Source organism: Leptonychotes weddellii, chromosome 6 (assembly GCF_054177405.1).
Source record: "Leptonychotes weddellii isolate Sample4059 chromosome 6, ASM5417740v2, whole genome shotgun sequence".
NCBI lineage: Eukaryota > Metazoa > Chordata > Mammalia > Carnivora > Phocidae > Leptonychotes > Leptonychotes weddellii.
Window position 1 is genome coordinate 46,927,566 of NC_138374.1, and position 18,690 is coordinate 46,946,255.

At 36.0% G+C, this 18,690-nt stretch overlaps 1 protein-coding gene across 5 annotated transcripts in view; it reads right to left on the bottom strand.

The window, feature by feature from the left end:
* Positions 1 to 18,690, bottom strand: part of ADK (adenosine kinase) — a 488,918-nt gene that overhangs the window by 62,913 nt on the left and 407,315 nt on the right. The window lies entirely within an intron of this gene.

The following is an 18,690-nucleotide window of genomic DNA, read 5'->3' on the forward strand; positions in this document are numbered from 1 at the left end:
ACTATACTAGCATATAGAAGTACTTATATTTTCTGGAACATCTTGTAGTCTCTATTTTTGCTACATTATTCTTTAAAAAAATAGGTTCTCTATTGTTTGCACCCCCTTTGAAAGAAGACTTTTTATTGAGGTATAACACCTATACAGAAAAGTGTATAAATTGGAAGCCTGATCCTCAAGGACTGACTCAGACTAAATGTAGAGAGATAGAAAAGGTTCTAGCCATCCCTAATGAATCCAGCCTGCAGCCAACACCTACCTAAATGTAGCCACACTAGTGATCACTGTCAAGGTCAGGAAAACAACTGCCCAGCTGAGTCTCTAGCCTTGACTACAGAACTGTGAGAAAATAAAACTGCTATTATTTTTAAGCTACTAATTTGTGGGGTGGTTTATTATGTTGAAATACTCTCTTCTTGCAATACCAATGCCCTCCAAGGGTAACCTGACTTCTATTTGCACTGACTTTATATAAACAGAATCACATGGTGTGTTGTTTTTATTTATATGAAAATGTCTTTATTTTACCTTCATCCTTGAAGAAAAATTTTGCTGGGTATAGAATTCTGGGTTGGTAGATTTATTTCAGCACTTTAAAGATTTTATTTTTAAGTAATCTCCATTGTTAATGTGGAACTTGAATTTATAACCCCAAGATCAAGAATTGCATGCTCTACTGAGCCAACCAGACACCCCCACTTTCAGCACCTTAAAGATGTTGTTCCACTCGCTTTTGACCAACACTGTTTCTGATAAGAAATCTGTAATTGTTCATATGATTTTCCCTTTGTATGTAGTGTGCTATTTTGCTATAGCAACTTTCAATACCTTCCTTTTATCTTTTGGTTTGGTAGTTTGATTATAATATGTTTAGTTTTGGTTTTCTTTGTATTTATTCTGTTTGTGGCTCACGGAATGTCCTCAATCTACAAGTTCACGTCTCTGATCAGAATTAGAAAACTTTCAGTCCTTATTTTATCAAATATTTCTCCTGCCCCATTCTCTCTGTCCTTTCCTTCTGGGACTCCAATTACACATACATTAAGCCCTTTGATATTGTCCCACAGGTTACAGAAGCTCTGTTCATTTTGTTTCAGTCTTTTTTTTTTCTTTGTTCTTCACATTTGTAATCTCTGTAGCTCTATATTCAAGTTTTCTGGCTCTCCTGTCATCTCTAACTGTTGAAAGAGCACCTATTGAATTTTTTATTTCAGAGACTGTAGTTCTCATTTCTAGAATTTCCATTTTTTAAAGCTTCTATTTCTCTGTTGAGATTTTCTAATTGTTCATTCATATGAGCAAATTTCCTTTTACATCTTAGAGTACAGTTAAAATAATTATTTTAAAATTGTGTGCTAATGCCAACATTAAAGTCATTTCACAGTTGGTCTCTACTGATTTTTTTTTAATTTCACACAATGTTACACTAGTTTCAGGTGTATAACACAGTGTTTCAACTTCTCTATAAATTATGTTATGCTCACCACGAGTATAGCTACCATCTGCTATCACACAACACTATTATAATAGCAGTCAGTACACTCTCTATGCTGTACCTTTTATTCCTGTGACTTACTCACTCCATAACTGGAAGGCTGTATCTCCCACTCCCCTTCACCCATTTGTCCATCCCTCTACTCCCTTCCCCTTTGGCAACCATTACTTTGTTCTCTGTATTTATAGGTCCAATTCTGTCCTTTTTTTTTCCTGATTCTGCTTTTTTGTTGTTCATTCATTTGTTTTGTTTTTTAGATTCTACTTGAGTAAAATCATATAGTATTTGTCTTTCTCAGTCTGACTTATTTCACATAGCGTAATATCCTTCAGGTCCATCCATGTTGTCACAAATGACATAATCCCATCCTTTTTTATGGCTGTGTAATATTCTTTTTTTTTTTTTTAAAGATTTTATTTATTTATTTGACAGAGAGAGACACAGCGAGAGAGGGAACACAAGCAGGGGGAGTGGGAGAGGGAGAAGCAGGCTCCCCACCGAGCAGGGAGCCCGATGCGGGGCTCGATCCCAGGACCCTGGGATCATGACCTGAGCCGAAGGCAGACGCTTAACGACTGAGCCACCCAGGCGCCCTGGCTGTGTAATATTCTTGTGTGTGTGTGTGTATACACATACTACATCTTACTTACACACTTGTCTATCAATGGACACTTAGGCTGCCTGCCTTCACATGTTGGCTATTGTAAATAATGCCAAGGCTAGGGCGCCTGGGTGGCTCAGTTGGTTAAGTGTCTGCTTTCAGCTCAGGTCATGATCTGGGGGTCTTGGGATCGAGGCCCACATTGGGGTCCCTGCTCAGTGGGGAGCCTGCTTCTCCCTCTACCTGCCGCTCCCCCTGCTTGTGCTTTTTTCCTCTAAAAAATAAAAATAAAAAATAATGCCAAGGCTGCAATGAACATAGGGCTGCATATATCTTTTTGAATTAGTGTTTTCATTTTCTTTTGGTAGATACCCAGTTCCACTGTTTTCTTTTGTTCCTCACTGTGCATGTTTCTTTGTATGTCTTATAATTTTAGATTGTATCCTGAATATTGTAAATGAGATGTTGTGGAGTAGGGGTTGGCAAACTACAGCCAGTGGGCAGGTCACCTGATTTGTGAATAAAGTTTTAGTGGAACACAGCCATGTCCCCTTGCGCATGTATTGTCTATAGATGCTTTTGCATTACAATGGCATAGCTGAGTAGTTGCAACAGAGACCGCTTGGCCTATAAGTCTAAAATATGTAATCTTGGGGTGCCTGGGTGGCTAAGTCGTTCAGCGTCTGCCTTTGGCTCAGGTCATGATCCCAGGGTCCTGGGATCGAGCCCCACATAGGGCTCTCTGCTCAGCGGGAAGCCTGCTTCTCCCTCTCCCACTCCCCCCACTTGTGTTCCCTTTCTTGCTGTGTCTCTCTCTGTCAAATAAATAAATAAAATCTTAAAAAACCTAAATAAAAATAAAATATGTAATCTATAACCCTTTAAGAAAAAGTTTGCTGACCCCTGTTGTAGAGACCAGTCAACTGTGTTTCCATGAAGAGGGTTAATTTTTTTTTTTTTCATAAAGTAGGCAGTTAATCTTTGCTAGACTCAAATTCTAACCTGTCAGTCAGACTGCATGTTTTCTATCAAGTTTTAGGCATGCTACTTAATGCCAATTTGGGCTTGCCCTAGAGATAAAAGCCACAAAAAGAGGAAACTTAAGACCATTCCCTTGCTAATACAGATTCTCCTTCAGTTTCTGCGTAATTTTCATTGTTTTCTAGTGTTCCCAGGTTGTTGCTTTGATAATATTTTGTTCAGCATTATAATTGCTTCCTTGGAGAAAGAATGGTCTAAAAGGAACTGTTTTAACTCTAAGTTGGAAGTCAGGATTCACTCTTTCAGGTTTGATTTCTCAACATTATGTTTGTTATATTCATTCATATTGTTAAGTGTAGTAGTAATTCATTCTCTTTTCATTACATATTCCACCATATTAATATATCATTTATTTATCCATTTTACTGTTTATAGACATTTGTATTGTTTCTAATTATTTTGGTCATTACAAATAGTACTGCTCTATTTGTTATAACAAAAGACTAGAAATAACCAAGATGTACAATGGAAGATTAGTAAAATAAATGACGGTGCATTAATGAAATGGAATATTATGTAGTCCTAAAAACATGGAACAATCTCCAAGATATATTAACTGAAAAAGCAAGGTGTGGAAAAATATGCATAACTGACTTCCAATAGAAGCACTGGTTGACTCTTGGAAAAAGAACTGAATAGATGAGGAAAAAAATTAAGAAGAAAAATTTCATGCTTTGTAAATGTATGATACATTAAAAACAAATTTATAGAAAAGCACAAAAGCACAAATATATTATATCTTCCCATGTTAATAAAACACTTTTATGACTAATCAATTTCTATCTTATAGATATGTTAATAAATTCTCTATGGTTGAATATGTAGACTAGAATGAGTAAGATCTCTGTGAAGTAATATGGAGAGATTTCCTGGATAGGTTACAAAGTGAAAAAAGCAAAGTACAAGAGAGTACCAACAGTGGGACATCTTTCAAATAAAAAGGAAGGGGAAATAACATATTCATGTATCTGCTCATTTGAGCATAAACAAATCTAGGAATGAAATGTCTATCAACTGTTGATGGATAAACAGAATGTGGTATATTTATATATAAAATGGGTAGAACAGTATCCACCTAAAATTCATGTCCACCTGGAACCTCAGAATGTGACCTTATTTAAAACTAAGGTAGCTATAATTGCGTATGTAATGAGTTAAGAGTATCCTTATAATAAGAGATGAGGACATACAAAGATACAGCTATAAGCCAAGGACTATCAAGAAATGCTAAGGACTGATTGCCAAGAGCCACCAGAAGCTAGGAAGATACAAGGAATTCTTCCCTATAGACTTCAGAGGGAACATGGCCCTGTAATATCTTTATCACTCTACATGCTGATATCTAGAGACTTTTAGCCTTTAGAACTGTGAGAGAATAAATTTATGTTGTTTTAAGCCACCTGATTTGTAGTAATTTGTTATGGCAGCCCTAGGAAATGGAATATTACATGGCAATAAAAAGGAATGAATTATTGATACATGCTACAAAATGGATGAACCTTGAAAACATACCAAATGAAAGAAGCTTGCACAAAACACATTGTAAGATTCCATTTTGTGGATTTCTAGAATAGGCATATGCACAGAGACAGATTAGTGGTTGCAAAAGGCTGGCAGAAATTGGAGAAACTGAGGAGAGAGTTTCTTTTCGGGTGATAAAAATGTTCTAAAATCGATTGTGGTGATAGGTGCACAACTCTGTGAATATACCAAAAAATTGAATTTACATTTTATTTATTTATTTTTTTAAAGATTTTATTTATTTATTTGAGAGAGAGAGAATGAGAGAGAACACATGAGAGGGGATAGGGTCAGAGGGCAAAGCAGACTCCCTGCCTAGCAGGGAGCCCGATGCGGGACTCGATCCAGGGACTCCAGGATCATGACCTGAGCCGAAGGCAGTCGCCCAACCAACTGAGCCACCCAGGTGCCCTGAATTTACATTTTAAATGAATAAATTATATGATATGTGAATTATATTTCAATAAAGCTGTTTGGGGAAAAATAAGATGAAATACAGGAAGGATAAATCAGAAACTAATGAATTCAGTTGCCTCCAAGAGGTAAGTGGAAAAAGGACAGAAGAATGGGAAAATGGGAATGGAGAAGGGATGTGGGGAGAGGGACAATTCACTGAGTATATCTTTGTAAATAGACACCATGGTATCTATACAGCCATGGTAACTTTCTACAAATCATTAAAAAAGTTAAAATTAACCATGGGGCGAAATGCTGTTGTGTTATATTGGAGTAGGCAATATCAGTATGAACTCATATTTAAATACATATATAGGGGACACCTGGGTGCCTCAGTTGGTTAAGTGTCTGCCTTCGGCTCAGGTCATGACCCTGGGGTCCTGGGATCGAGCCCCGCATCGGGCTCCCTGCTTGGCCCTCTCCCACTCCCCCTGCTTGTGTTCCCTCTCTTGCTGTCTCTTTCTCTGTCAAATAAATAAATGAAATCTTTAAAAAATATACATATATACACACACACACACAGATACAGGAATAGATATAGACAAATAGATATAGAAATAGATAGAGATGTATGCATGTATTCATATATTTCTTAATTCCATCCACAGAGAAAAAACAAGCCAGTAGCAATGAGAACAGCTAGTGCCAATAAAAGGAACTAGAATTTTGAGGGCGCCTGGGTGGCTCAGTTGGTTAAGCGACTGCCTTCGGCTCAGGTCATGATCCTGGAGTCCCGGGATTGAGTCCCACATCGGGCTCCCCGCTCAGCGGGGGGTCTGCTTCTCCCTCTGCCCTCTTCCCTCTCGTGCTCTCTGTCTCTCATTCTCTCTCTCTCTCAAATAAATAAATAAAATCTTTAAAAAAAAAAAAAGGAACTAGAATTTTGAGAAATGGCTGATTCCATGCTTAGGGCAGGAAAACTTGGAGCATCTTGTGTCAGAATATAAAGAAGTCAAAGAATGATGGCAATATGCCAAAAGGGTATAACAGCCATCCTGAAGGCACTTCCAATGGCCAAATCTAGGACAATCTGAGCAAAAAATAAAAAATGATAGCAAGGAATTTTATTCATAGAATAAAACAAATATCCCATAAATCCATACTGACATAAATAAGCATATGAATAAATAAATACATGGGCAGAAGAGAAAGCTCTTCCTGACAATAGAATTCTAATTAATCATGTATAGGGAATAATAAAAATAATCATTATTTGGCTAACACGACAGTAATAATTATTTTCATTTATTTCCTTTTTTTTTGGACAGAGAGAGAGAAGCGTGTGAGAGCAGGGGGAGGAGCAGAGGGAGAAGGAGAGAGAGAATCTTAAGCAGGCTCCACGCTGAGTGTGGAGCCCAATGCAGGGCTCGAGATCATGACCTGAGCCGAAATAAAGAAATCAAAAGTTGGATGCTTAACTGATTGAGCCACCCAGGTGCCCCCATAATTATTACTGAGTAATCAATGGCTGCTAAAATTAGATGGCAAAAGTATGATGAGACCAAAAAAGAAAAAAAAAAGATGAAAGACACATAATCTCAAAGTATTTCCCCACAAGATATTTATGAAGAAATATGAGAGGCACCGCCTTAACCAAGTGATCAAAATTAACACCATCACTAATGAGGCATATTGGTATCATAAATGTCCTGATGTGATATGCTGAGAGCATAATTTCATTTCTGTGGTATTCTTACCTAAATGGTATAACCTGAATTTAGTCAAACCCAAATTGAGAGACATTATATAAAATAACTGGGTAGCACTCCTCAAAAGTGTCAAAGTTATGGAAGACAAAGGCAAAACTGAAGAACTATGCCAGAGTGTCAAGAGAAGAAGAGATTGACTACTAATGCAATTTGGGGCCCTGGATTATATTCTAGACCAGAAAAACAACATTAGTGAGAGAACTGGCAACATCTGAATAAGGTCTGTAGCTTTATTAACAGTATTCCTACAATATTAATTTCCTGGTTTTTACAACTGTACTATGGTTATATAAAATGTTAGTGTTTAGGAAAGCTGGGTGAAGGATATATGGAAGATCTCTACTATTTTTGCAATCTCTGCTGTAAAATGAGAAGTTAAAAATATTAAAACTTTAAGATCAATGCTGTTATGAATATCCTTGTATGTAAATCTTTGTGCATATGCTAAATTATTCCATAGGATTAATTCCTGTAACTAAAATTACTGAGTCAAAGGATATGCATATTTTAAAGGCTTTTGATATGTATTCTCAAGCTGTCACCCAGGAAAGCTGTACAAAATTTCTCTCACCAGCAGTGGGTCTCAATTATTTTTCAAATTTCCAACATGTACTAGATGATCTCTAAGGTCATTTCTAGTTCTGATCTGCATCAAAACCTTACTTATGTTGCACAAACCAGTTTACACGTCACTTAAAAAATATACTGTTTTCCTGATCACTAGTGTAAAGTGAACTCATGCCGTTATTTCTACAGCCCATTTCTTGGTAAAATTCAAATAATGTTTTCTATACACGGTTTTCTAGTGTATATCTCACCTGCCTTCTTTAAGTCTAAGCTCCCTGAAGGAAGGGCCATATACCTTTGTTTCCAATATTACCCTAGCACAGTATATATGCTATACACAGCAGTGATTCAATTCAGCATTTCAGGAGTTAAGTTGCAATTTGCTTCTTGTCATAGACATGTTCAGATACGTTATTGGCTGATATTTCAAGTCCTGTATTGTTTGCATGAGGTCCTTCCTCATTTTGCCCTCCTTATATCTTTCCTGGGTCTTTATAGTTCAGGCTGTACTTGCAGAGTGAGATACCCCAACATTAAGCTAGTCCTAACAAGCGCAGGATACGTATCAAGAGTAGGGCACGGAATTATTTAGACTATGTAAGCTGTGGTAGCCCAAGTGGAACTGCAAAGCTTTTGTTTTACTTTAATAAATTGTCTTCTGCACTAATCAATCCTGAGAACTGGCCTGGGCTTCAGTCTAGATTGTCTATCCTTAGCCTTGACTGATTATCCTTCCTAACATTCTAGGCTCCACCTTCTAAAAACTAAACTGTTTGCTAGCTCCTGGCAACCTTTCCTTTTAGAAGACCAGTACAGCTCCATTTATATAAGAATCGAATTCTCTGAATGATACTGATTGCCTCCTGAGAAAGAACTTTTTTCCTTTTTCCACTACCACTCCTAGCTCACATAATATCTTGGTGTGTTCATACCAGAATTGCTGAGGCTGCCGTACCCTTGGAGGCTGTAACTTAAAATGACTTAATGCCAGATTTGCTACCAACTCCTGTGTCCAGACACTTTATCTCAACATCTGCCTCACCTGAGTTAAGTTTTTTCCCAGTCCCTGCTGGCTCTGCTTTCCTGACTTTCCTATTTAACCAATCCGCTATGCCTCCATCCTGGACCATTAATCTAACTTACTATAATCTACCTTATCACAGCTTTGGCTTGTCAACTATAGAAACAGCACAAAAGGTCAACACCTGGGTAAAAATCATCACCCCCCCCCCCCCAACAGGATCTATTTTCCTCTGTTTAGGTAAAATTCAGAATAACTCAAAAGGAAAAGCTAGCTATGCTTTGAAGCTGAATTGAAACAACCAAATAATACACAGTAACACATGGAAAACTGAGCTGTAAACAGATCCCAGATTAAATGTCAGTACTGTCAATGGTGACAAATGCCTTTATGCTTTATAGATAAGCTTACAAGTGGCATGCTGGGTTGGGTTGTTGCTATCAGGTGTCAAAGAAACCTAATGACCTGCATTATGATCTACTTCTTATGCTGGCATACCAACGAGCAGGTTTCTAAAAGTTTACTGCAGCTGAATGTTCAGTTAAGGTTTAATATACATATTAAACATATATTAACATATCCATATAATATATAAGTCAATATATTAATATATTTAACAAATATATTACATATAATAAGCATGCATTTATCTTTTTTCTCCAAATGGTTCTTTGTACTTCTAAAACACCCAACAAAAAAAATCTAAATGTAGATACCCTTTATAGAGGAATGTGAAGATAGAAATGGATAAATCTAAGGCCATTTCAAAATAAAGCTTTTTTGATTATCCTTTGTGTCAAATTCTGAAAGTAGCTATAGCCAAGGCTCTAAAAAGCTTATATCTATATGGATTTGCTATAATGGCTTAAGATTTAAATGCTTTAACAGATTCCAGAATAGCTGACTGCAAAACTATTTGTTTGATCATAACAAAGAGCACTGTTGATCTTTCACAATAATCATGCTATGATCTGTAATTTATGATGGAAATATAATGGTTAATCCTACTGCAAGTCACAGAAATTCAAGGCCATGGTTTACTTTCTAGGACTCATGGGCATATTCAGATTAACCAGCAGTTTATTTATTTTTTTTAAGATTTTATTTATTTGACAGAGAGACACAGCGAGAGAGGGAACACAAGCAGGGGGAGTGGGAGAGGGAGAAGCAGGCCTCCCGTGGAGCAGGGAGCCCGATGTGGGGCTCGATCCCAGGACCCTGGGATCATGACCTGAGCCGAAGACAGACACTTAACGACTGAGCCACCCACGTGCCCCTAACCAGCAGTTTAGACAGAAATAAGAACCTTGCTCAGGATCCATGTAAGTGTTTCAGGGGACCAGACCTTTTGTCTAGGCCTCCATTCATTGTTCCTCATCCATTCTTTCTTAATACCTAGATATACTCTAGATATTTAAGCAACATCTAGAAGGAATAAGATCATTTTAAAACAGTTTCTTCATTAAAATGTTAGTCACAGAAAACAGTGTTCTCTAGAAAATGCAATGACAAAGATTTATATGAAAAATTTCACAAAAAAATCCACTTTGAATCATAGAATATAATCACATTACACAGCTTGTGAATGTAGACTATTTAGTGAAGACATATTCCTACTTCTCTCAATTTTACTTGGCTCTATCATTCACTTATTAAACCCTAAACCAGGAATACCTCCCGGAAATGGGAGAGATTTCTCTAGTGTTACCTGCTGTTTTTATATAGATTTTAAAATGGGGTGAATATAGTTTATTTAATTTTAAACATTATTTTGAACTTCTATTTCTAGCTTCCAGTGTTTATTATCAGAATTTCTGTAATTTTATTAACAGCTATATTATCTCCTAAGTTAGTGTCAACTGTAAATTTTATTAATGGGCTATTACTCTTTTTCTTTAATTTAAGGGAAAAAATACTTAATAAAGCCAAGCCAGCAGCATTTCTTTTAGAAAGCACTTTAGTATGAACTGTCTCCATGACTGAATTCATTACCCTTTTGCATTAGTCTTTGTTTATCATCTTTAAACCAAACCAATCTTTATTAATTTTCTAAGGCATTTTCCCTAGTGCTCTTACCATGATTTATATATAGCTCTTTTTCTCTACAATTTTCCTAACCCTATCAAATTTGTCTCACTTCAACCCCATGGGTTTGTTCATTACTAATACCTTTTAGAGGGATTACTGCAGCTTTTATTCTTTGGCATTTAATTAAAAAAAAAAAAAAGATCTTCATGTTTAGTATTTGTTGATCCCTCTGAAACAGGGCTTTATAAACAAATAGAAGTGCATTATGATAAACTGATCACAAGATGTTTCTCAGCCCAAATGATCTCTTCTTTCTCTGTATGCACTTTAAGATTTTATTTATTTATTTATTTATTTATTTATTTATTTATTTATTTGAGAGAGAAAGGGCACATGGGTGGCTCAGTTGGTTAAGTGTCTGCCTTTAGCTCAGGTCATGATCCCAGGGCCCAGGGACAGAGCCCTACATCCGGCTCTCTGCTCAGCAGGGAGCCTGCTTCTCCCTCTCCCTCTGCCTGCTGCTTCCCCTGCTTGTGTTCTCTCTCTTTCTCTGTCACATAAATAAAATCTTTAAAAATAAAAGAAGAGAGAGGGACAGTGAAAGTGAGCAGGGGGTGGGGCAGAAGGAGAGAAATAATCTCCACGCTGAGTGCAGAGCCTAATGCAGAGTTCAATCTCATGATCCTGAGATCATGACCTGAGCAGAAATCAAGAGTCGGATGCTTAACCCACTGAGTCACCCAGGCACCCCCCTCTGTATGTATTTTAAGCACTTAAGCATGTACTGCCCAGCAAAGCATTCAAAGCCTTATCACAACTTACCATTCATGTTTACCCACAAGTCTCTCCCCAATATTTTACATTCTGTGTGATACATTATACCCTTTAAGGCCTCTTTGCTTTTTTATCTTATTATTCCATTAATTTACATTCCTTTGTAATCTCAACTTGCCAAAAATGGACTGTATTCTTCAAAGCCTAATTAAAACATCACTTCCTTTGTGAAATTTTCCCCAATTCCTTGTGCCTTCTGTTCTATAAAGCGTAGTTCATTAAAGTCATATACTACTTCTCATTATTGTGTATAGGAATATGTCTCTCCTAGATTTTAAGAAATGGAAGTTTTTGTCTTATTTATCTTTATAACAATAATTCTTGACACATAGTAGGCACTCAGTAAAACCATACTGATTTGAATCCATTTGTACTGTTACTTTACTGTTTTACCTGTTGGTATCTTGCCTCTCTGACCTGTCCTGTTAGAGATTCTCCGATTTCTTTAAGTTCTATATTACCTGGCATATTCTTAGCACATGATCAAGAACCTTTGAGTTGGAAGAAATGTTAGAAATAGCACAGCCCAAAAACTCAACCAATACAAGAATTCATTTTACTAAATACCTCTGTTTAACTATCTCTCTAATAAGGAGCATGACAATATGGACTGGTTTGCTCAGGATAGCCCTCGTATAATTAATGGCACCCTCGTTCTCTCTCAAAAGTATCTGAGTTTTGTTGTTTCATGGTCATCTTAATAATGAAAAACTGCTTACTTCCTTACAAGTAGTGGACAGCTGAACAATCCTAATTATTGTATCTTTTGAATTCTGAACCATGTGGATGTATTACCTATTCACAGAACATTTTAAAAAATTTCCCCTTTGTTATAGGTAAGTAAGGGTAGAGTTCTAGGACTAAATGAAATAAGTAAGAGTACAGGCAAAATTTAAGTCAGTTAAGTGTCTGACTCAATTTTGGCTCAGGTCATGATCTCAGGGTCACGAGATGAAGCCCTGCATTGGGCTCCATGCTGGTATGGAGCCTGATTAAGATTCTCTCCCTCTCTCCCCTCTTCCCACTTGCGTGCGCAGGCATGTGCACACGCTCTCTCTCTCTCTCTCTCAAAAAAAAAAAAAAAATATATATATATATATATATGATAAATAAATTGAATAGGCGGCTAAGTGCAAAATGATTAATTTGACAAAAGATTAGGACATTTTCTTGAGACTTTAGATTGCTTATTAAACCAGAAAGGCACTGAATATAAGAACTTAAAATAGCTTAATAGAAGCAGAGAAAAGCTAAACAAACTTCATGGGCCAAGATTAAATAACAGGGGAAAATCCTTAGGAATAGTGGCTTCTATTTTGGCTACTTCAAAGGTCAATGAATATAAAAAATGATGTACACTTCTAAAGAAGTTTAATTAGGATAAACTATCTTGGCTAAGGCTTAAAGGAATAAGGCAACAGATAAGTCTTCATTTAAGTATAGTTTTTAATATCCAATGAGCAACACTGTATTCCTTTTAACCCAAGAAAATTTTAACTGTTCAGTTATCTGAATCAGATTTTTCTGCTATACCTACAAAGACTTTTACCTGAGCCAAAAACACACATGCCATGTTTCAGCCAAAATAAAATTCTGCCGCCAAGCTGTAATGCTCTGAAAAACAAATTTTGGAGTCTAACTGAATTATAGAAGAATCACTCATTAGGTACAAACAATAATTATTCTGAAAAACATTTGGTAATATACTTCTTAGATAAATATCCATTTATAATATATTTTCAAGGGCTTTCAAGAAATTGATTATTTGGAGTTTTAAAAGAAGATGGAAACATTCTCTAAGAACCATTTAAGTTGATGTGTACATATATATCTATAAATGTGTAGGTAAACGTAGCTATCATCTAGATATCCATTCACATATACATAATGCATTTATAAGATATATATACACACCTCCACATGAGAATGTTTTAACCAGCTCTAAAAAAATTCTACTAAAGAATTTAAATCTTTATTATTAATATTCTGTATTAAGAAATTAATATATAAAGCCTTAAAATTGGAGATTATTTGTCTGAAGCTCTGAGAAACACAGTTAACCAAATATCTTCTAGATCATATATGGACGTTTTCTTGAGTCAAAGGTCTCTAGATGTATTCCTACAAGATCTATCCTACTAAAATCTATTGGTATCGATCTACTGGTTAAGTGTAATGAAGAAGCAGAAAGTGATCCTTTAAATATACATTCTCAGATACAGTATAAGCCAGGGTTTTCCCAGCCTCGGCATTACTGACAATTTGAGCCAGACAATTCTCTGTTGTGGATAGCTGTCCTGTACATTATAGGATATATAAGTGGCATCTTTGGCCTCTATCCACTAGATGCCAGTTGAGTTCCCCCATTCTCTACTGCCCACCCAGATGTGACAACCAAAAGTGATGGGAAAAATTGCTCCTGGTTGAGAACCACTACTGTAAATAAGTGAGGCAACGTGGTATAGAACAGATTAGACTATATTGGGGTTCAAGAGGTTGGATTCTGATACAGTTTTTTGGCTCTAACTTTGGGATCTTGCATAAATTATTGCATCCAGCCATTCTCAAAGCAGGTTATGGATGCTGGTATTGCTAAATCATCTAAGAACCTTATATAACAGATGAATCTACTTAACTTCCTTGGGCCATGTATTTTTCTGTTTTATAATTAAAAATATTGACTAGGAACTTTGATTTAGGCTCTAATGCCATAGCTTGTGATAAACCACTTCCTATACCACTTCCTATACAGCTAGAAAAGCAGTAAAAATAAAAGAATAATAAATGGAGGTATAAGAGCACTGTCAAGGTAGCCAAGATTTGCTAAGACAAGATCCCTAGGAGTAGAAAACCTTAAAGAGCTAGGCTGACATTTTAAAAGTTGATTTTCCCCTCAGGGCATTTGCAAATTTTTGGTGCTTGGTTAGAGGTTGAGAATCTAGGAAAAGGGCTTTTAATAAGAGGTAGAGAAGCCAACAGAGCTTTTGACAATCTCCAGCGTTGCTGAGACAAAAATTGGAGTTTGGGGCTGCCAAGGTAGTCAGAATTGAGGTGTCATGTTCTTGAAGAGAAGGAAACATAGTGGAGTAAGCCTGACACTCAGGGCTCTTCTTCTTTGAGGTATTTGTTAAATCTGTAATGTCATAGGACCAGAAGGCAAGACACTAAGCAGAAGACCTCTAAAAGGTAGAGTAGTATTTTTAGCAGTTGTATGGTGCCAACGACAACCTATCAAGGAGTATGGACCCTAGTAAATACTGTAGGATTTCAGTTTAAATTTCAGGAGAGCTATAACATAGGAGTGGAGGAAAATGAGAAGGCTTACAAAGACTGTAACCCAACCTTTAGTTGGTTCAGTCCTCAATAGAAATGCTGTAATTTAGCATGGACAATATTTAGCATTTAATGAAAATTTATCTGGCAAACCAAGATATAAGGCCCTCCCAAAAGAAGTAAAAAAAAACCCAGGGGTGCCTGGGTGGCTCAGTCGTTAAGCATCTGCCTTCAGCTCAGGTCATGATCCCAGGGTCCTGGGATCGAGCCCCGCATCGGGCTCCCTGCTCAGCCGGGAGCCTGCTTCTCCCTCTCCCACTCCCCCTGCTTGTGTTCCCTCTCTAGCTGTGTCTCTCTGTCAAATAAATAAAATCTTAAAAAAAACCCCAAAAAACAAAGAAGTAAAAAAACCAGACCTATAGATGACTGAGATATTATAATTTTTGGACAGGCAATTTATTATTACTGTGATTAACGTGTTCAAAAAATAAATGACAAGGTAGATGTTTATAGTATAGAACTGACAGCAATAAAAAAGAATCAAGTAATATAGGAAATAAAAAACATGACTATTGAAATGAAGAACTCAACAGATGTGCTGAAATGCAGATTGGAGAAAGTAGAAGAGAGGATAGTGAACTAAATGCCAGGTCAGTACAAATATATAAGCTGAAACTTGAGAAGGAAAAATGATAAGAAATACAAAAAAAGATCATAAAAGACATATGGGACACAATAAAAAGGCGTAAGATATGAGTAACTGGTGTCCCGACTGGAAAGAGAGGAATGCAGTATCTAAAGAGATAATGGTTGGAAAATCTCCAAAACTGGTAAGAGTCATCAGTCACAGTTTCAAGAAGTACTAAAAACCCCAGCAGGATAAATACAAGAAAAACCAGAACCAAGTCCAAGGGTAAAGTCAAATAAAAATTCTAAAAGCAGACAAAGAAAGTAGAAATATATCCAAAGAAGCAAGAATAAGACTAACAACTGACTTCTTGACAAAAATAAGAGAATCCAAAGATTATGGAAGGTCATTGTTAAAGAATCAAAGAATATAACTTCCAATGTAGAGTTCTGTACTTACTGAGAGGCAAAATAAAAGATACCTGCAGGGGCACCTGGGTGGCTCAGTTGGTTAAGTATCCCACTCTTGTTTTCGGCTCAGGTCATGGACTCAGGGTTATAAGACTGAGCCCTGTGTTGGGCTCTGTGCTGGACATGGAGCCTGTTTCGGATTCCCTCTCTGTCTCCTACTCTGTATGCAACCCCCCCCACCGACTCGCTCCCTCTCTTTCTCAAAAAAAAAAAAAAAAAAAAAAAATCTGTAAACAAAAACTAAGAGAATTCACACACTGAGTGAAAAGTAAAGGAAGCTGTGTAGGCAGAAGAAAAATAATAATATAATTCATAATTGTCCAGATGAAAACATGGAAATACAGGAAGAGGAGAAAAACAATGGAAAGAGTAAAATTCAACTACACAAAATGATTAACAGTATTTTGTCACTACAAGGCATTAAAATGTAGAATTAAGGTGACTGACAACAATAATACAAAAGGTTGGAAATCTTAAATGGAATTAAAATGTTCTAAGATCCTACCATTGTATGAGAAGTGGCAAACCTTATAGTTTATATTTGACTTTAATATGTCAAGGGTACATTTTGTAATCTTTTGGGCAAACATCAAAAGGATATACAACTGCCAAGCAAATAGAAAAGGAAATGAGAATAAAAAATACCTGTTCAATCTAAAAGAGGCAGGAAAGAAGAAAAAAAAGAAGATAAACATGTGGCAAACAGGAAAAAAAAAGTAAGATGTGAGATAGGAATCTAATTATATGAGTAATGTATATTAAATATAGACTCCAATTAAAAGATAGAATGAATTAAAAAAAACAATAAAAAGTGCATTCCAATTACAAAAAGAATCTTGTATTTAAGAACATAGAAAGGTTGAAAGTAAAAGGATGGAAAAGCCATGCAAATACTAAAACAACCTAAAGCTGGCATAATTATACTAATAATAGATACAAAAGATATTCAGGTAAGCATCATTAGAGGTAAAGAAAGATATTTCCAAATGATAAAAGGTTCAATCCATCAGGAAGATACAAGAATTCTAAACTTACATACATGTAAGCTATATACAAGTATATATAACTTACACATGAAAGATAGCTTCAAAATACATAAAGCAAAATTAGATAGAACCAAAAGAAGAGATATAAAAATCCCAATCATAGCAGGACACTTTAATAAATGTCTCTCAATAACTGATAAAACAAGCAGACAAAAACTAAGCTAGAGTATAAGTGATCTGGACAACAAACTCAACAAACTTGACTTTACAGTATATACTAAGACTATATTTAAGAATGTCAGCATATTAAAAAAAAGAATGTCAGCATATACATTGTTTTCAAATGCACAAAGAACATGTATAAAACTGACCATATGATGTTCAATAAGACAAAATTTCAACAAATTTTGAAGAACTCAAAATCATTCTGCATATCTGACTACAATGAAATTAAACCAAAAATCAGAAACAAAAAGATAATTAGAAAATCTCCAAATATATTTCAGATATTTAAAAATTAAGCAAAACTTCCTAAATAACTTATGGATTAAAGAAGAAATCACAATAGGAATTAGAAAATGTTTTGTACTAAAAATAACAAAAATAGACATACCAATATTTAAAAGTTAAATACATAAAAAATAGAAGAAAGTAAATAGTATCCAAAATTAAAAAAAAAAACAACCAAACATTCAATGAAGAAAATCAACAAAGGCAGAGTTGGTTCTTTTCTTTTTTAAAGATTTTATTTATTTATTTGGGGGAGAGAGAGAGCACAAGCAGACTCGATGGTGACCAGGGAGTCCATCATGGGGCTCAATCCCAAGGCCCTAGGATCATGACCTGAGCTGAAGGCAGATGCTTAACCAACTGAGCCACCCAGGTGCCCCACTTCTTTATAAGACTAATAAAATTGATAAATCTTGTCATGGCCATGAAAATGTGCCTCTCAGATGTGCCAAGTGGAGCTATGCTTTGAAATTCACCACTGCATTCATATTGAGGCCATGCTTCCCATGAGCACAACAGAAATAGCATGGAGACCTATTCCTGAGATATGTGGGACTCCTTTGGGCAACTCTGGCTTGAGGACTCCTCTCTGGCCTTGTCAAAACTTAATTAATATTGCAATCTATGCCTCTTCCTTCCCAACCTTTCTTCAGTCCTGCTCTCCAGCACAGGGGTCAGACCTGCACCACAATTTGAGAGGTCTCCCTGTTTCCTCTGGCTCCTAACTTATCTTCCATTACAGGTGTTTCCTTCAATAAATCTCTTGAATGTCTAACTTCATCTTAGCATCTACTTCTTTGAAAATCCAAATTAGCATAAACTTATAGGAAGAGTGATCAAGGAAAAGAGAAAGAGCATAAATTTAATTCTAAGATTAGGAATTAAAAAAGGAACATCACTATAGATCCTATAGTAATTAAGAGGATGAGAGAATATTAGAAATAATTTTATGCTAATAAATTCGAATATTTAGATAAAGTAGACAAATTCTGAGAGAAAAACAACTTATCAAAACTGACACAGGAAGAAATAGAAAAAACCAGACATTCCTATTCAATTAAAGAAGAATCTGTAATTAACAGATTCCTAGATCTAGGCCCAGATATTTTGATGGGTGAGCTCTTTCAAATATTTACATAAAAATAACCTCAAGCTTATAAAATTCTCCCAGAATTAACTTTATAAGGTCATCATAATGTTCCTACCCAAACTAACAAGTACGTTACAAAAAAGGAAAATTAAGGAACAAACTCTTTCATAACAACACTGCAAAAATATGAGAAAAATATAATCAAATCAAATCCAGTGATACATTAAAAGAATATCATGACTATATTGGGACTATCCCAAGAATGCAAAGGTGATTTACCCTTCCAAAATCAAGCTGTAATTCACACATTAAAAAAAGGGGGGGGGTGAAATCATATAGTAATTTCTAATAGATGCAGAAAAGTTATTTGATAAAATTCAACATTCTGGGCGCCTGGGTGGCTCAGTTGGTTAAGCGACTGCCTTCGGCTCAGGTCATGATCCTGGAGTCCCAGGGTCGA